Below are 20,811 nucleotides of genomic sequence, written 5' to 3'. Positions count from 1 at the left end.
TCCTCAGTAAAAGGCACATGACAGCCGGCTTGGTGTTTGCCAAAAGGCACCTAAAGACTCTTAGACAATGAGAAACAAGATTCTCTGGTCTGATGAAACCAAGATTGAACTCTTTGGCTTGAATGCCAAGCGTCAGTCTGGAGGAATGGCACCATCCCTATGGTGATGCATGGGTGGCAGCATCATGCTGTGAGGATGTTTTTCAGGGACTGGGAGACTACTCAGGATCGATGCAAAGTACAGAGATCCTTGATGAAAACCTGCTACAGGGCTCTCAGGACCTCAGACTGGGGCAAAGGTTCGCCTTCCAACAGGACAATGACCCAAAGCACACAGCCAAGACAATGCATGAGTGGCTTCGGGACAAGTCTCTGAATGTCCTTGAGTGGCCCAGACTTGAACCCGATCGAACATCTCTGGAGAGACCTGAAAATCGCTGTGCAGCGACGCTCCCCATCCAACCGGACAGAGTTTGATAGGATCTGCAGAGAAGAATGGGAGAAACTCTCCAAATACATGTGCCAAACTTGTTGCGTCATACCCAACACACTCAATTCTTTAATTGCTGCCAAAGGTGCTTCAACAAAGTACTGAGTAAAGTTTTTTTATATATAAATTAGCAAGAAATTCGAGACAAGTTTTAGCTTTGTCATTGTGGGTTATTGTGTCTAGATGAGGGGGAAAAAACATTTTAATACGTCACAGCCTTATTCTAAAATGTGGAAAAATTAAAGATCTGAATACTTTCTGAAGGCACTGTATGTACAGTGGGGGGAAAAAAGTATTTGATCCCCTGCTGATTTTGTGCGTTTGCCCACTTACAAAGAAATGATCAGTCTAATTTTAATGGTAGGTTTATTTGAACAGTGAGAGACAGAATAACAACAAAATAATCCAGAAAAACGCATGTCAAAAATGTTATAAAATGATTAGCATTTTAATGAGGGAAATAAGTATTTGACCCCTTTGCAAAACATGACTTAGTACTTGGTGGCAAAACCCTTGTTGGCAATCACAGAGGTCAGACGTTTCTTGTAGTTGGCCACCACATTTGCACACATCTTAGGAGGGATTTTGTCCCATTCCTCTTTGCAGATCTTCTCCAAGTCATTAAGGTTTCGAGGCTGACGTTTGGCAACTCGAACCTTCAGCTCCCTCCACAGATTTTCTATGGGATTAAGGTCTGGAGACAGGCTAGGCCACTCCAGGACCTTAATGTGCTTCTTCTTGAGCCACTCCTTTGTTGCCTTGGCTGTGTGTTTTGGGTCATTGTCATGCTGGAATACCCATTTTCAATGTCCTGGCTGAGGGAAGGATGTTCTCACCCAAGATTTGACAGTACATGGCCCTGTCCATCGTCCCTTTGATGCGGTGAAGTTGTCCTGTCCCCTTAGCAGAAAAACACCCCCTTAGCATAATGTTTCCACCTCCATGTTTGACGGTGGAGATGGTGTTCTTCTGGTCATAGGCAGCATTCCTCCTCCTCCAAACACGGCGAGTTGAGTTGATGCCAAAGAGCTCCATTTTGGTCTCATCTGACCACAACACTTTCACCCAGTTGTCCTCTGAATCATTCAGATGTTCATTGGCAAACTTCAGATGGGCATGTATATGTATTCTTGAGCAGGGGGACCTTGCGGGCGCTGCAGGATTTCAGTCCTTCACGGCGTAGTGTGTTACCAATTGTTTTCTTGGTGACTATGGTCCCAGCTGCATTGAAATCATTGACAAGATCCTTCCGTGTAGTTCTGGGCTGATTCCTCACCGTTCTCATGATCATTGCAACCCCACGAGGTGAGATCTTGCATGGAGCCCCAGGCCGAGGGAGATTGACAGTTCTTTTGTGTTTCTTCCATTTGCGAATAATCGCACCAAATGTTGTCGCCTTCTCACCAAGCTGCTTGGCGATGGTCTTGTATCCCATTCCAGCCTTGTGTAGGTCTACAATCTTGTCCCTGACATCCTTGGCGAGCTCTTTGGTCTTGGCCATGGTGGAGAGTTTGGAATCTGCTTGATTGATTGCTTCTGTGGACAGGTCTTTTTTACAGGTAACAAGCTGCGGTTAGGAGCACTCCCTTTAAGAGTGTGCTCCTAATCTCAGCTCGTTACCTGTATAAAAGACACCTGGGAGCCAGAAATCTTTCTGATTGAGAGGGGGTCAAATACTTATTTCCCTCATTAAAATGCAAATCAATTTATAACATTTTTGACATGTGTATTTCTGGATATTTTTGTTGTTATTCTGTCTCTCACTGTTCAAATAAACCTACCATTAAAATTATAGACTGATCCTTTCTTTTATTAGTGGGCAAACGTACAAAATCAGCAGGGGATCAAATACTTTTTTCCCCCACTGTACATCTCTACCTCAATTACCTCGTACCCATGCACATCGACTCGGTACTGGTACCCCGTGTATATAGCAAAGTTATCATTACTCATTGTATATTTATTCCTCATGCTATTATTATTATTATTATTATTATTATTATTATTATTATTATTATTATTTTTATTTCTCTCTCCATTGTTGGGAAGAGCCCGTAAGTAAGCATTTCATCATTAGTCTACACCTGTTGTTTACAAAGCATGTGACAACATTATTATTTTTTTGACCTGTATGAGATGGAACACGGGATATCCCGCGGATTTCTTACTAAAGCCTGCAAGTCTATTCCGGTTTGGTGGACAATTTATTAGCAGAGCTGGAGAAAATGTAACGGCAATTTACTCATGTCCGGCGACCTACTGAAAGGTAGGTGATCGTCAGCAGCCTTGGATATCTTGGTGTTTTCTGTATACATGTATTCAGCTTATTTTTAGATGGTGTGGTGCTTTAAACTGAATACATTTTGCAAGCCATTTCAGTCTTGGTTACATAAGGGAATAGGCCCAGAGGCCCACAGCAGTTTATGAAATCATCTTGGTATCATCAGTGCAATATTTTATTAAGTGCAGTGAAGGTTAGTAGGCTATTATGGCTGCACGGTTCAAAAAACATTATCATACATTTTATATTCTGTGGTTTTCAGTGATCTTTCATACCTCTAAATGGGCATCAGTGAATGTACTATATGAGATGTAGGTCTGTGGCTTGGCACACACCCCTAAATCACCCATTCATGTCCTGTGTCTCAAGGATTGTGTGTAATGGAGTTCGCTACAGTATGCCTTGGTGTGGATACAGTTTTTCTTCTGAAATATACAAGCCATCTATACACCTCATGACCAAGTCTATGAATCACATGCTAAAAAGTAGTAGACTAGTAAATTCTATGCTTATAGAATGAGCAGTCACTCGATGACTAGACCCTGGCTACCAACGAAGGTGCAGGGCTCTTTTTAGAGTGATGATTATATAACTTTTCTCTATAGAGTCTCAAGGTTCCTCTCCTGAGCACAGCCATTGCCACCTGTCTCTATTAATTTCTTCTTCTGACAGACAGCTCATTGGAGATGCTCTCAGAAAGGTCAGGCTCCTTAAAGCCCCTGATTCGACTGTTTAGAGTATTTATAACCAATACCCCTTTCTCCTTATCCTGTGTGCGCCTCCGGGCCAGTCGCCATGGCAACTGGCTCGACCTTGGGAAAGTGGGGAGGGGAAAGGGAGCAATGCGGGGATGCTCTCTCTATCTTCCACAGGCTCCATTCCACTCCATTCAACTGCCTGGCCTTGAGTCGTAGGGCTGGATTAGCCGGACAATAGCAGGAAAATCTGCAGGAAAATCCATCTGCAGTGACTGCCTAGTACTGCTTAGTACTGCTTCTGTTCAGAGACTTTGCTCTGTTTGGTTCCCTTGTCATTTATGCGAAAGGAGGAGGAACAGTACAAGAAAATTGTGTTTTCATGCCCCTGTTTGTATAAGAGTGCAGGTCGCGATTTCTGCCCCAACACTGAGGGAGAGCATCTTTGGGAGAATAAGGAAGAATGGGGGCACTTATTGACGTTCATCGTGTTGTTGCCACAGGGGATTGCTACTGAGATACCTTTTTTTCAGTTATTTTATAGAGATTGAACTGAGATGTTGTATACTTATAAGGCAGTAGTTTTTAAAGTAGCGCTCAAGTGCCTGAAAGGGTCCCCAAAAATTGTGTACAATGACATCACGTCATTGTTCTCAAGCCCCCATCGGGTGCACAAAGACAGTACATTTTTTGGGGGGAAATAACTGTGGTGTCCATGTTGGGCTCGCCCCGCAACCTCATTGGACAATACTCTGCCGACCTGATCCCGCCGCCCACTTTAACCTTGCAACCTTATTGGCCATAATTCCACCTGCAAATCAACATTGTCCATCAGTTCGGTTGTTGCAGGCGTATTCTAGTAGTTGCATGCATGATCTCATGAGAATAGAATGGCAAGCGAATGTGATAATGTAATTTTATACAATGGAAATGTTATACTTTTATATGTTGGTATAAAATGTTCTACTCCATGAAAGGTGTGTGTTGATTATAGCGTATGCCTACGTGATGAATTATGATCGCTGGCAATCAACAGCTGCAGTGTTGCCTATTGGATAATCTCATATCATGGAATATGTGTGAAAGTTTATAAAGACAAGGTGCACACATGGGATTATTTGTTTTGGATGGATGGTTGACACAACAAAGGTAGAGTTGTATTTTCTAAAAAGTGGGTGAAAGTTTGCGGTATACATTTCTCGATCACATAAGTTATGCATGTTGTGTCACGATTCATGAACGGTATAAATGGATGGACGTACCCCTGGCAAAAACCTTAGTCTATTGTGCAAAACTTTCCTAAATTCTAACAAAATACACCAGCGATACCATTTAGGAGATACAGGTTGTGAGCATAGTGTTTCTGATCTGGTTGACAATCATCTTCCAATGTATTTGTCTGGCTACAATGCCATCTTTCCAGAGAAATGCATTGAAAGAGTAATGAAACTACTACCAAGGTTTAATAGATTAGAAAACATTCAAACTTATGATGCATGATTTGATCAATGTATTTTCACTGTTATCAAAATAACTAAGGGTAAGTGCATGCAGCCAGGAAAGGCTTCTTGCTTCAGAGCATGCATTCACGACATGACAGGGATGAGCGTGCAGATCTGATGCACTAAAGGATGCCAGGTTTGAATGTTTCTCCGCTGGGAGAGGACTGTAGATAATGTAATAAATCATGTGTCAATGTATGCATAATGTAATAAACCATCTACAGTCCTCACCAAGTCCAAAAATGGGATCTTTAAAAAAAATTACGAGAGAATTTGACATTAAATTCATAAATGGATATTCCCAACAATGACTGATAACACATAGCGGGGGCTACAAAGTGGACTTTCTAATGGGTGCATACTCCAGTCTATCATTGTTGGTCCTGGAGCCATTGAGTACTGGACTACACTCCTGTTGAACATCAGAGTAGACACCTAAGTAGTGTGCTTGTTAAAAGCAGAAGACACATTTCAGTTGAATGCAGTCAGTTGTACAACTGACTAGGTATCCCCCTTTCCCTTGTTTCAGAGTATAAGAGCTTTAACCCATTTCAAGTTAGCCAGAGCAACAATGCTCTCATTTCTCAAAATGTGGATGTTTGGGCCATCCACTTTCATAATGTATTGAGACTTTATGAAACAACAGTGGTTCTCTGACACCAGAGTTGAGAAACCCTGATAAATAGTGGAACATTTCTAAGTGATTTAGCAGGTGATGTATGGCACTACTACATCTGACTGGTGTTTTAGTACTACAGCAGTTTCAGAGGACCAACATTGTGCAGGCCCACCATACCCTATGCGATAGGACCCTGTTGGCAATGGAAACAACAATGGGCCTGTGTGGCTGTTTGAATGTCTCTTTCTCTGCCCAGTGTGCTTCACTTGGGACAGACAATGGTTTCATTTAGCATCACTTATCCACTGAGTCCCTGTCTGTCACCAGGGTGCTCCCACCACACCCTGCCCTCGCTCTGTCTCGCCTTGTCCGCTTGGGACTGACGGACCAGACACTGAATTGACCACACCTGGCCCTAAGATGGGAGAACACTTTAGGGATACTTCGTAAACAAATAATATTTAGAGAATATATTGAAACAATGGTCTTGCCTTGACAAAGGCACTTACCCTAATTTTCTCCAGGGTGCCGTACTACTATGGCTGACCCTGTAAAACAACACATTTCACTGTACCCATCTTTTTTTTGCCTCGACGCAAGCATATAAGGAATTTAGCTCATCTGGTATGCTTGGGTCACTGGCAGCTCATGGCTGGGTTTCCTTTTATGATCTGTGATTGTTGGATGTGGCAGTGTTTGCAAACCCTCTCTTATTCCTGTATTGACGTTTCCACTGTTTGTTGGCTTATTAGTGTCCCACTCTTGAAAGTGGCAGCTCTAGTCTCTAGCTCAGTGTGGATGTTTCCTGTAGTCCATGGCTTCTGGTTGGGATATGTACGTCATTTTGATGATGACTTCGTCGATGCACTTATTAATGAAGCCAGGGATTTATGTGGTAAACTCCTCAATCAAATCAAATTTATTTATATAGCCCTTCGTACATCAGCTGAAATCTCAAAGTGCTGTACAGAAACCCAGCCTAAAACCCCAAACAGCAAGCAATGCATGTGAAAGAAGCACGGTGGCTGGGAAAAACTCCCTAGGAAAAACTCCTGAGAAAGGCCAAAAACCTAGGAAGAAACCTAGAGAGGAACCAGGCTATGAGGGGTGGCCAGTCCTCTTCTGGCTGTGCCGGGTGGATATTATAACAGAACATGGTCAAGATGTTAAAATGTTCGTAAATGACCAGCATGGTCAAATAATAATAATCATAGTAATTGTCGAGGGTGCAACAAGCACGTCCGGTGAACAGGTCAGGGTTCCGTAGCCGCAGGCAGAACAGTTGAAACTGGAGCAGCAGCATGGCCAGGTGGACTGGGGACAGCAAGGAGTCATCATGCCAGGTAGTCCCGAGGCATGGTCCTAGGGCTCAGGTCCTCCGAGAGAAAGAAAGAAAGAGAGAGAATTAGAGAGAGCATATTTACATTCACACAGGACACCGGATAAGACAAGAGAATACTCCAGATGTAACAGACTGACCCTAGCCCCCCGACACATAAACTACTGCAGCATAAATACTGGAGGCTGAGACAGGAGGGATCAGAAGACACTGTGGCCCCATCCGATGATACCCCCGGACAGGGCCAAACAGGCAGGATATAACCCCACCCACTTTGCCAAAGCACAGCCCCCACACCACTAGAGGGATATCTACAACCACCAACTTACCGTCCGAAGACAAGGCCGAGTATAGCCCACAAAGATCTCCGCCACGGCACAACCCAAGGGGGGGGCGCCAACCCAGACAGGAAGACCACCAATGCAATCAGATGAATCCCGGAACATATTCCAGTCTGTGCTAGCAAAACAGTCCTGTAGCTTTGCATCCGCTTCATCCGACCTCTTCCGTATTGAGCGAATAACTGGTACTTCCTGTTTTGAGATTTTGCTTTAAGCAGGAATTAGGAGGATAGAGTTATGGTCAGATTTACTAAATGGAGTGCGAGCGAGAGCTTTGTATGCGAGGGAGGGAGAGCTTTGTTTACGTCTCTGTGTGTGGGTTAAATGTGATCTAGAGGTGTGTGTTTTTTTTCTTCTTTTTTTTCTTCCCCCCCCTCCCCGGCTCCAGTTGCACAGGTGACATGCTGGTAAAAATAAGGTAAGAGGGATTTCAGTTCCGCTGTATTAAAATCACCGCTAGGAGCGTCACCTCTGGATGTGCATTTTCTTGTTTGCTTATGTCCCTATACAGCTCATTAAGTGTGATCTTAGTGACAGCATCAGTTTGTGGTGGTAAATAGACAGCTATGAAAAATATAGCTAAACTATTTTTGCGTGTCACATGCATGTAGTTTTTGTGACCCCAAGATGGAGACGGGCTAGAATTTTTGCCAAAACTTGCCTATTTTGTTAGTGAACGGTCTTGACCTCTGTCAATCGGCACCACACCCATGTTAATACTGTACATGGCATATGGGCCTGTTACTTTTGTATACAGAACGTGGAGGAAAAGTAGAGTAGTTCTTGTCTTGTTCTTCCATTTTGTTTCCCTCCGATCACGCTCTGTTCTTTGCAGCTAAAATAGGATTATGCACCAAGCCGGGTGACTGTAATTACCTCTGATTTCTGCCCCGCCTCACCCTCCCCCTCTGCTATTTTCTCCTCCATCTCCCTCATTTTTCTCTTCAATTGCACTGTTTGTTTGCATTCATGTGGAAGTATCATTATTACAAGCTCTGCAGGAGAGCTTAGCTTGACTGAGCTGTTTTATCTGGACTCTCCCAGCAATTTAGGCCTAGATTATATTTGCGTCTTTTTCTTTTACCATTGTTTGATGCTATAGACTAATTTCTTGAATTACTGATATAATTTTAGCCCTATTAAATGTTGCTATGAAAAGATTACCAAAAAAACTATTGTCTTTTAGAAATGCTGGTATTTGATTTTCTAGGCCGCATGATTTTCCGTCTTTTCTGCAAATTGGTAGTGCGGTTATGAATTGCCTAAACTTAAACGTGAACATGCATGACTTATTTGCCTGGCTTCCCAAACCCCTTCAGCTGGCCAAACTCTACAACACGCCCAGGGACATAAGTTTCTTCTCTGCAATGAGTCTTGAGCTGAGTACCTCCCCGACGATTTCTAGAATGTCAATCCATTCTAGACCTTCCGATTGGTCCCAGAAACCAATGGGTTGGGCCAGAGCAGAACAAACTTGGGAAAAGCGGTGTTTTGAAAATGTGTCATGGGTTAGAGATGATCCAATCTCTGACTTTGTTTTGTACAACACCCCTCGTTTGACGTCCCCACAAACAACTTCAATGATGGCAGTCTCCGACTGAAGTATGTAGCGAACGATAGAGCAGTGGAAGAATTTGGTTTGAGTCGTCAGGCAAATGAGATATACATTGCCTTGCAAAAGTATTAATCTCCCTTCGCATTTTTCCTATTTTGTTGCATTACAACCTCATTTTAAATGGATTATTATTTGGATTTCCTGTGATGGACATACACAAAATAGTCCAAATTGGTGAAGTGAAATTAAATAAAATAACTTGTTTAAAAAAAGAAATTTAAAAAAGTGGTGGATAATATGTATTCGCCCCTAAATAAGATCTGGTGCAACTAATTACCTTCAGAAGTCACACAATTAGTTAAATAAAGTTGACCTGTGTGCAGTCTGTCACATGATCTCAGTACATATACACCTGTTCTGAAAAGGCCCCAGAGTCTGCAACACCACTAAGCAAGGGGCACCACCAAGCAAGTGGCTCTCCAAACAGGTCAGGGACAAAGTTGTGGAGAAGTCCAGATCAGGGTTGAGTTATAAAAAAAAAAAAAAGATCTGAAACTTTGAACATCCCACTGAGCACCGTTAAATCTAGAGGTCGACCGATTTAATCGGAAGGCTGATTTTAATTAGGGACGATTTCAAGTTTTCATAACAACCGGTAATCGGCATTTTTAGACACCGATCATGGCCTATTTTATTGCACTCCACGAGGCGACTGCGTGGCAGGCTGACTACCTGTTATGCAAGTGCAGCAAGGAGCCAAGGTAAGGTGCTAGCTAGCATTAAACGTATCTTTATAAAAAAACAATCTTAACATAATCGATAGTTAACTACACATGGTTGATATTACTAGTTTATCTAGCTTGTCCTGCGTTGCATATAATCAATGTGGTGCCTGTTAATTTATCATTGAATCACAGCCTACTTCGCCAAACGGGTGATGATTTAACAAGCGCATTCGCGAACAAAGCACTGTCGTTGCACCAATGTGTACCTAAACATCAACGCCTTTCTTAAAATCAATACACAAGTATATATTTTTAAACCTGCATATTTAGTTAACCTCTCTGGGAAATGTGGGACGCTAGCGTGAAATAGCAGGGCGCCAAATTCAAAACAACAAAAATCACATAATTCAAATTCCTCAAACATACAACTATTATATCCCATTTTAAAGATGCACTTCTCGTTAATCCAACCACATTTTGAAATCGGACAAAGGCTTTACGGCGAAAGCATAACATTAGCTTCCTTGTGGCTCAGTTGGTAGAGCATGGTGTTTGCAACGCCGGGGTTGTGGGTTCGATTCCCACGGGGGGCCAGCACAAAAAAAAAAAAATGCATGAAATGTATGCATTCAATGTATGCATTCAAATGTATGCATTCAGAGCATCTGCTAAAATGACAAAAAAAATTAGATTATGTTAGGACAGCGCCGAGACGAAAAACCACAAGGAGAGGCGTCACAAAACCCAGAAATACAGCTAAAATTAATCACTAACCTTTGATCTTCATCAGATGGCACTCATAGGACTTCATGTTACACAATACGTGTATGTTTTGCTCGATAAAGTTCATATTTATATCCAAAAACCCCCCATTTTACATTGGCGTGTAATGTTCAGAAATGTTTTGCCTCCCAAAACTTCCGGTGAATGAGCACATCAATTTACAGAAATACTCATCATAAACGTTGATAAAATATTAAACTGTTATACAAAGAATTATAGATACACTTCTCCTTAATGCAACCGCTGTGTCAGATTTCAAAAAAACTTTACAGCGAAAGCACACTTTGCAATAATCTGAGTACGGCGCTCAGACGACGACAACAACAACAACAAGCAATACAGATACCTGCCATTTTGGAGTAAACTAAAATCAGAAATTGCATTATAAATATTCACTTACCTTTGATCTTCATCAGAATGCACTCCCAGGAATCCCAGTTCCACAATAAATGTTTGTTTTGTTCGATAAAGTCCATAATTTATGTCCAAATACCTCCTTTTTGTTAGAGCGTTTAGTCCACTGCTCCAAATGCAGGAAGCGCGCGCGAAAAGTCAAAGTTATATTTACGTTCATAGAAACGATGTATAGCATCAATCTTTAGGATGTTTTCATCATAAATCTTCCATAATATTCCAACCGGACGATTCCTTTGTCTTCAAAAAAGAAAAGGAACACAGCTAACTCTCACGTGAGGGCGCGCCACTGAACTCAGGTCATTTTCTCAGTCGTCAACTTCCAGGAGCTCTTATTCGCTCCCCTTTCACAATAGAAGCCTGAAACGACTTCTAAAGACTGTTGACATCTAGTGGAAGCCTTAGGAAGTGCAATCTGACCCCACAGACACTGGATATTCGATAGGCATTCACTTGAAATCTACAAACCTCAGAATTCCCACTTCCTGGTTGGATTTTTCTCAGGTTTTCACCTGCCATATGAGTCCTGTTATACTCAGACATTATTTTAACAGTTTTGGAAACTTCAGAGTGTTTTCTATGCAAATCTACTAATTATATGCATATGCATAGCTTCTGGGCCTGAGTAACAGGCAGTTTACTCTGGGAACGCTTTTCATCCCAACTTTCCAAAGAGTTAATTTATGGGAGTTGTCGTGCTCAAACTCCTGGTTATGGGGGACCTTGTATGTGTCCAAAAGAGCTCTTCTCAAGTCTTTGCTGCTGCTTGGTGTTAATTAGCACCCTAGGGACCCAACCCACTGTTTTGTGCATTAGCTTACAATTTCAATAACCTTGTGGAGGACGTGGACACTCCAAGTTCAAATGGGGCTTTTCCTACCTTCCATGGAGGCAGAAATTCTTCAATGTCCCCCTTCTTTCAACTTGAGCCTCACCAGATGTGAGGCTTTCTCGCTTGACGCGATCAAATAAATGCCTGACTGGTTCGGAATGTGAGTTTTTGGCGTTGATGGTGCAGTTCGGAATTTGAAACTCCTGAAAATGGGTGTAGGCCGGGGTACTTTGGATTGCCTTCCATAAATTTGCTCAGAATTCTGCAACTCCTGGTGTGGTAAATAATTGCAGTCTCTCCATCGAACCTGTCTAAACAGAAACTTATTGAATATCATTAACATATTATGGCAATTCCACAGCAACTGAATTGCGTCGAATCAGATTTTTCACTCAAATGTATACCAAACAAACTTTGAAATCAATGTTTTTTTATCAAACCATACAACTATATGCACAAGTACTACTTTTAACAATTTACAGTTGAACATTTAAAAAAAAAAATTATAAAAAAAAAAAAACCTTTACTGGAAGAACTGTACAGATGTAAAGTTTGGTAACAGAATTTCAGTAAAATCTCCCTGTTTTTTAATATGACCACATTTTCCCTAAATATCTGCCCCAAATTAAGATTCAAAGATGGCTGCAGAAAGAATGGGGTGACACCTTGACTTATAAAAAAAAATGTTATTGAACTACATTAAATTAAGTGGATTTATAAGCCTTAACAGTATTGCAGTAATGGGATTTTATAATTTGCATAATCTCTACTTCACAGAAATGCATTATTATGGATATTAATGTCATTCTCTTTATGGTGATGTATCCTAAATAGGTACACAAAGGCATACCTATGCAATATCCTCCTTTGTATATTTGGGTATTCTATAACTAATTGTTAGGTCTACCTTTACTTGTTACTTCTGTGAAATATTATTACCCTTATGAGGGAGAGAAACTTGAAAATATGTTAAACTTACACAAGGCAAATAATTTATCCAAAACGAAATATGTGTTTATTTGTTGGCAGGGGTCTATACTTTCCATTTCTAATACTTTTCTAAGACTTTTTCTGCTAGATGTTTTCTAAGACCCCTTTTCCATCTGTTTGACCAGAAATCAAAGCCTTTGCTTATTCCTAATTATTTATGATGCCATCATTTATACAAAATATAGACTCTTACCTAATAGTTGACGCCAGATTTGACATGTTTCTATGAACTTGGTGCTCAAGGGTCCTTTTACATGGAAATGACAGTTAGTCTTGGAAGACTAGCCCTTGGTGGGCTCAAAGAGATCCAAACAAACAAACAAACATTTAAAATTTTGGACAGCGAATGTAAGCCAATTCAACCAATTCGAACCCCAAAATACTTCACCAATCTGTGTGGATAGAGCAGGCAAAATAGTTGTTTACATGCGTGATGGACAAACAAGTGTAGCCTATGGCGAAAGATGTGACTGAAATTTTAAGGGTGGGGAGAGAGCGAGAGGGTTGATGAGCAGGCTTGACGTGCTCACATCTTATGACATGAATTAGGTCCACAGAATTATACCTAGGATGAGTGGCTTCTATGAAAGAACTTTGAATGTCCTTTGAGCTAACAAGCTTGTGTGTGCAGAGCGGCACCAGAATTAACACATCTTACCTTTTTTTTTTTTTTTTTTTAGTTTATGCTTCGGAGGTAGCCTAAACACGCACACACATCTGCAAAGATTTTCAGCTTGCAGGCAGACGCTAGAGTACATTTCTGAGTGACAGTGAGGGCTTTGCATAGGCACTTTGTTGCGTTTTTTGAGGGACTAGAAAAAAAATGCCTTCAACGTAAAATAAAGTTATTAAGCAGTTTCCATGCTTTTAATATAACGGTTCTGTTATCGAACAGTATGGATCACTTTCGTTCCTGGTTCTGTTCCATGATTAAAAATATTCTCGGTTCTATTTCCTGAATCACTTCCAACCCTTGATAGAATTAGTGTTATTTTTGGTACTTCTGTCAAATGTGTCACACAGATCAAGCCTGTCCATCAGCGCAGCCGACCCCTTATCAAAGTGCACACTTACTCATTGCTAGCCTGTACTGGGAGTCTGAGCTGCATCATGTTGGCTCCCCACTCAGTTTAGGTATGTTGAAACTGTTAAGTACTGTTTGCAAAACAGTGTCCGTAAAGATTACAACACTTTACAATGGAAGATAGTGATCAGCGACAAGTGCTTTTTGAGTTTGGTTCATTTATAAAAATTATAATCATGTTTTTTGGTTTTGATTGTATTTTTTTTTTACATATTAAATGCATTATGAAATATTTTAGAGCTTTTTAATGGAAATTCCAAAGCCAAAAATAGTGAACATTCAATTGCCAAAACAGAAAATATTCCATTGTCTCTGTCAGGTCCACATTGGGTAGACATCAATAGAAAAATTGGAAATTACTCAAATAATACAATTTATATTATTTACTCATTTTTATTAGATTACTTTATCATCTGATCTCTGCTCAGGCAGAGGCAGCCAAACAGCCAGACAATGTTCTCTGTTCTCCCCATACTGTAGGCTATTGTCTTTAGTCATCCTACTTAGCTAGGCTAGCCTGGCTAAGCATGCTGCAGAGCTGTCTGACAATCATTTTACTAGTTCTTAAAAGTAGATGAGGCATACTTTCACAAACTGTCTCCCTCTCATAGTTGTCTACATTCCTCTCTCATGTGGTCTGTGTGTGTCTAACATAGCAGGCGTAAAAGTAGATCCATCTCAGACAGCCGGAAAAAAACAGGCAAAATGGATTTTGGTCATTGTAGTTCATTACGCTGAACTAGGTTGACTATTTGCTTAATTAAAACTCACTTCAGCCCAGCATCCCACGTAGTTCTTCACAGGATTTATCTCATGAAGGATTTGATTTCTCTCTATAGAAACAGCGCATTGGGCTCACAAAATGGACCGACATCAGTCAATTAGTAGTTAATAACACCACAAAAAAACGATATGACGGTTAATTGCTCAGCACTAATGGAAGAAGACACTGGTAGCTTCCAGCTTTGTAGGTTAACTTTCCTTGCTAGCTGACAGCTAAAACTAACATCACTTCACTACCCTAGTACTTTGTTTGTGATTGAATATGCAAACCATAATGCAAAATATGCTGATCTCGAAGCTGAACACCACCAAAATGAACTTATTCGGTCTCTTTCATGTCTCTCCCAAAGATTATCTGTTGCCTCAGCAAACTGACTGCCTCATGAATGATGTCATTACTGGTTAAAGAGAGCATATTTTTATAAAAGAAGCTACTTCTATGCCGTTGTTGATCAGTATCATAAAATAAGTCTCAAATGGAACGGGAAATATATTTTTTGGTTATCTGTAGCTCCAAGAAATCAGCCAAAACAAGCTTTAACCCAATGGATGCACTCCTATTGAATATGCGTTCACCTGTATTGTGGATAGGCCTAGGCTACATCTTGATTTACCATTTATCAATAGATTTACCATTCAAATAAATCATTACAATTATGTAGTTTGCTACTCGAATCTCAAAAGATGCCCAACTATTGAACAGAGCAGTGGCTGAGTTTCTATCTGGACCAAGTGTCATTTGGTGATTTTTGGCTAAAATGCCTGGTGTCGAAGTCAAATTCTGGAATCCTGACAACACTAGTAGATAGCCTTGCGGCGACACCCCAATTGTAAAGAAACTCAGGTAGCATTACTCTCTGAGTGAGTGCTCTATCCTTACACACAGAGTGGTGAGAGCACATGTCCCAAAAGAAATGCGTCGCATGGTCGTTTTTAGGTATTTTGGAAGCCATTCAGCCCTGTCGTGTTGAAAAGGACGGAATTCCAATTTGAGCAGCAGCAGCTGAACATGAGCTCCTACAAATATTGAAATTTACATGGTTTTTAGAGTGAAGTACATCGGAAAAAATCTAAAGAAAACTGCAAGACTGAATAGGAGAAAAAACAAGCAACAAAGAAGATAGTAACTTTTTTTCAAAAGCCTATTTTTCATAAAATTGTAGTTATCTTAGCTAGCTGAATTGTTTACCAGTTGCTAAGCAGTTGCTAGGGACTCTTTTGGAAGAAGCTAGCTAGCTAACGAAGAATAACAAAGAATATCTAGTTAACAGAAGAAAAGAAAGAGAAAATCAGGACAGAAGAAAAAGGATATCAAAGTGAAACAGTTCTCTAAAGACACGAGACAATAATACAAGAAACAACACTTCTGTAGCTTGTCAACTATGTGTCTGTCTATCCCTGTTCTCTCCCCTCTGCACAGGCCATACAAACGCTTCACACCGCGTGGCCGCTGCCACTCTAACCTGGTGGTCCCAGCGCGCACGACCCACGTGGAGTTCCAGGTCTCCGGCAGCCTCTGGAACTGCCGGTCTGCGGCCAACAAGGCTGAGTTCATCTCAGCCTATGCTACCCTCCAGTCCCTAGACTTCCTGGCGCTGACGGAAACATGGATTACCACAGATAACACTGCTACTCCTACTGCTCTCTCCTCGTCTGCCCACGTATTCTCGCATACCCCTAGAGCATCGAGCCAGCGGGGTGGTGGCACTGGAATCCTCATCTCTCCCAAGTGGACATTCTCTCTTTCTCCCCTGACCCATCTGTCTATCTCCTCATTTGAATTCCATGCTGTCACAGTTACCAGCCCTTTCAAGCTTAACATCCTTATCATTTATCGCCCTCCAGGTTCCCTTGGAGAGTTCATCAATGAGCTTGACGCCTTGATAAGTTCCTTTCCTGAGGATGGCTCACCTATCACAGTTCTGGGTGACTTTAACCTCCCCACGTCTACCTTTGACTCATTCCTCTCTGCCTCCTCCTTTCCACTCCTCTCCTCTTTTGACCTCACCCTCTCACCTTCCCCCCCTACTCACAAGGCAGGCAATACGCTTGACCTCCATCTTTACTAGATGCTGTTCTTCCACTAATCTCATTGCAACTCCCCTCCAAATCTCCGACCACTACCTTGTATCCTTTTCCCTCTCGCTCTCATCCAACACTTCTCACTCTGCCCCTACTCGGATAGTATTGCGCCGTCCCAACCTTCGCTCTCTCTCTCCCGCTACTCTCTCCTCTTCCATCCTATCATCTCTTCCCTCTGCTCAAACCTTCTCCAACCTATCTCCTGATTCTGCCTCCTCTCCTCCCTTTGATTTTCTCTGTCCCCTATCCTCCAGGCCGGCTCGGTCCTCCCCTCCTGCTCCGTGGCTCGACGACTCACTGCGAGCTCACAGAACAGGGCTCCGGGCAGCCGAGCGGAAATGGAGGAAAACTCGCCTCCCTGCGGACCTGGCATCCTTTCACTCCCTCCTCTCTACATTCTCCTCTTCTGTCTCTGCTGCTAAAGCCACTTCTACCACTCTAAATTCCAAGCATCTGCCTCTAACCCTAGGAAGCTCTTTGCTACCTTCTCCTCCCTCCTGAATCCTCCTCCCCCCCTCCCTCTCTGCGGATGACTTCGTCAACCATTTTGAAAAGAAGGTTGACGATATCCGATCCTCGTTTGCTAAGTCAAACGACACCGCTGGTCCTGCTCACACTGCCCTACCCTGTGCTTTGACCTCTTTCTCCCCTCTCTCTCCAGATGAAATCTCGCGTCTTGTGACGGCCGGCCGCCCAACAACCTGCCCACTTTACCCTATCCCCTCCTCTCTTCTCCAGACCATTTCCGGAGACCTTCACACCTCGCTCATCAACTCATCCTTGACCGCTGGCTACGTCCCTTCCGTCTTCAAGAGAGCGAGAGTTGCACCCCTTCTGAAAAAACCTACACTCGATCCCTCCCATGTCAACAACTACAGACCAGTATCCCTTCTTTCTTTTCTCTCCAAAACTCTTGAACGTGCCGTCCTTGGCCAGCTCTCCTGCTATCTCTCTCAGAATGACCTTCTTGATCCTAATCAGTCAGGTTTCAAGACTGGGCATTCAACTGAGACTGCTCTTCTCTGTGTCACGGAGGCTCTCCGCACTGCTAAAGCTAACTCTCTCTCCTCTGCTCTCATCCTTCTAGACCTATCTGCTGCCTTTTGATACTGTGAACCATCAGATCCTCCTCTCCACCCTCTCCGAGTTGTGGCTAAACTTGCTGGGTGTCTAAATAGCTAGCCCTGTGATGCCGGGCTATCTACTTAGAATATTGCAAAATGTGCTTTCACCGAAAAGCTATTTTAAAATCGGACATATCGAGTGCATAGAGGAGTTCTGTATCTATAATTCTTAAAATAATTGTTATGCTTTTTGTGAACGTTTATCGTGAGTAATTTAGTAAATTCGCCAGACGTTTGCGGGGGGTATGCTAGCTCTGAACGTCACATGCTAATGTAAAAAGCTGTTTTTTTATATAAATATGAACTTGATTGAACAAAACATGCATGTATTGTATAACATAATGTCCTAGGTGTGTCATCTGATGAAGATCATCAAAGGTTAGTGCTGCATTTAGCTGTCTTCTGGGTTTTTGTGACATTATATGCTAGCTTGAAAAATGGGTGTCTGATTATTTCTGGCTGGGTACTCTGCTGACATAATCTAATGTTTTGCTTTCGTTGTAAAGCCTTTTTGAAATCGGACAGTGTGGTTAGATTAACGAGAGTCTTGTCTTTAAAATGCTGTAAAATAGTCATATGTTTGAGAAATTGAAGTAATAGCATTTCTAAGGTATTTGAATAACATGCCACAGGATTCCACTGGCTGTTACGTAGGTGGGACGATTTGGTGCCACCTACCCTAGAGAGGTTAAATCGGCCAATAAATCGGTAGCGGCTTTTTTTTGGTCCTCCAATAATCGGTATCGGCGTTGAAAAATCATAATCGGTCGTCCTCTAATAAGCTCAAGTCTACATGCTAGTGAGTAGCGGGCTAATCTTTTATATTTAAAGTCTGTCCATTTTAGATATGTGCTTGCTAACAAGGTAGAACAGTTTAACTGTTATGAATACACCCTCCTGTCAGTCTCCAACTGTTTGAACAACAGCCTGTTCACTTTGTTAAGATTATTGAAATCAAGTTGCCTACCTGATGAGAAGATGCTTATTTCTCAGAATGAGAACGATTCACCCGTAAATAGCACACTTCTCCAGCATGCCAGTGGCCATCGAATGTGAGCATTTGCCCACTGAAGTCAGTTACGATGGCATAATTTTTCAGTTGTGTAAACACTTCGTTTCATCAGCTGTCAGGGTGGCTGTTTTCAAACGATCCCGCAGGTGAAGAAGCCGGACGTTGAGGTCCTGGGCTTGCGTGGTTACACGTGGTTGTGAGGTCAGTTGGACATATTGCCAAATTCTCTGAAACGACATTGGAGAGAACTTGTGGTAGAGAAATTAACATTCAATTCTCTGACAACAGCTCTGGGGGACATTCCTGCAGTCAGCTTGGCAATTGCACGCTCCCTGAATACTTGAGACATCTGTAGCATTGTGTTGTGTGACCAAACTGCACATTTTATAGTGGCCTTTTACTGCCCCCAGCATAAGGTGCACCTGTGTAATGATCATGCTGTTTAATCAGCTTCTTGATATGCCACACCTATCAGGTGGATGGATTATCTTGGCAAAGGAGAAATGCTCATTAACAGGGAAGTAAACAGATTTGTCCACAAAATCTGAAATATGTTTTTGTGCATATGGAACATTTCTATGATCTTTGATTTCAGCTCATGGAACATGGGACCAACACTTTACATGTTGCATTTACAGTTGAAGTCGAAGTTTACATGCACCTTAGCCAAATACATTTAAACTCAGATTTTCACAATTCCTGACATTTAATCCTATTAAAAATGCCCTGTCTTAGGTCAGTTAGGATCACCACTTTATTTTAAGGAAGTGAAATGTCAGAATAATAATAGAGAGAATGATTTATTTCAGCTTTTATTTCTTTCATCACAAAAGTTTACATACGCTCAATTAGTATTTGGTTGCATTCGGGTAGCCTTCCACAAGCTTCCCACAATAAGTTGTGTGAATTTTGGCCCATTCATCCTGACAAAGCTGGTGTAACTGAGTCAGGTTTGTAGGCCTCCTTGCTCGCACACACTTTTTCAGTTCTGCCCACACATTTTCTATAGGATTGAGGTCAGGGCTTTGTGATGGCCACTCCAATACCTTGACTTTGTTGTCCTTAAGCCATTTTGCCACAACTTTGGAAGTATGCTTTGGGTCATTGTTCATTTGGAAGACCCATTTGCGACCAAGCTTTAACTTCCTGACTGATGTCTTGAGATGTTGCTTCAATATAGCCACATAATTTTCCTTCCTCATGACGCCATCTATTTTGTTAAGTGCACCAGTCCCTCAAGCAGCAAAGCACCCCCACAACATTATGCTGCCATCCCTGTGCTTCACAGTCGGGATGGTGTTCTTCAGCATGCAAGCCTCCCCCTTTTTCCTCCAAACATAAAGATGGTCATTATGGCCAAACACTTCTATTTTTTTTCATCAGACTAGAGGACATTTCTCCAAATAGTACGATCTCTGCAGTTACAAACCATAGTCTGGCTTTTCTATGGCGGTTTTGGAGCAGTGGCTTCCTGAGCAGCCTTTCAGGTTATGTTGATATAGGACTCGTTTTACTGTGGATATAGATAGTTTTGTACCCGTTTCTTCCAGCATCTTCACAAGGTCCTTTGCTGTTGTTCTGGGATTGATTTTCACTTTTCGCACCAAAGTACGTTCATCAGTATGAAAAAAATAATAATAATGCATGAAATGTATGCAATGTAAGTCGCTCTGGATAAGAGCGTCTGCTAAATGACTAAAATGTAAATGTAAATCTGTAGGAGACAACACGTCTCCTTCCTGAGCGGTATGACGGCTGCATGGGCCCATGGTGTTTATACTTGCGCACTATTGTTTGTACAGATGAACGCGGTACCTTAAGGCATTTGTAAATTGCTCCCAAGGATGAACCAGACTTTTGGAGGTCTACAATTGTTTTTCTGAGGTCTTGGCTGATTACTTTAGATTTTCTTATGATGTCAAGCAAAGAGGCACTGAGTTTGAATGTAGGCCTTGAAATACATCCACAGGTACACCTCCAATTGACTCAAATTATGTCAATTAGCTTATCAGAAGCTTCTAAAGCCATGACATAATTTTCTGGAATTTTCCAAGATGTTTAAAGGCACACTCAACTTAGTGCATGTAAACTTCTGACCCACTGGAATTGTGATACAGTGGATTATAAATGAAATAATCTGTTTGTAAACAATTGTTGGAAA

General features: G+C 41.8%; 1 protein-coding gene across 3 annotated transcripts in view; it reads left to right on the top strand.

Annotated features, from left to right (window-relative positions):
* The window catches only part of LOC115174669 (disheveled-associated activator of morphogenesis 1), a 133,567-nt gene that overhangs the window by 1,453 nt on the left and 111,303 nt on the right, over positions 1–20,811 (top strand). The window contains exon 2 of one of the 3 annotated variants that reach the window (XM_029733431.1): positions 7,655–7,684. The exons of the other annotated variants lie outside the window; for them this stretch is intronic. The gene's annotated coding sequence lies outside the window, so the exon portion shown is untranslated. The remainder of the gene's footprint in view (positions 1–7,654; positions 7,685–20,811) is intronic. 3 annotated transcript variants of the gene reach the window in all.

This window comes from Salmo trutta, chromosome 35 (genome assembly GCF_901001165.1).
Source record: "Salmo trutta chromosome 35, fSalTru1.1, whole genome shotgun sequence".
NCBI lineage: Eukaryota > Metazoa > Chordata > Actinopteri > Salmoniformes > Salmonidae > Salmo > Salmo trutta.
The sequence above is the reverse complement of the archived record's forward strand: the minus strand, read 5'-3'. Positions and strand labels throughout refer to the sequence as shown.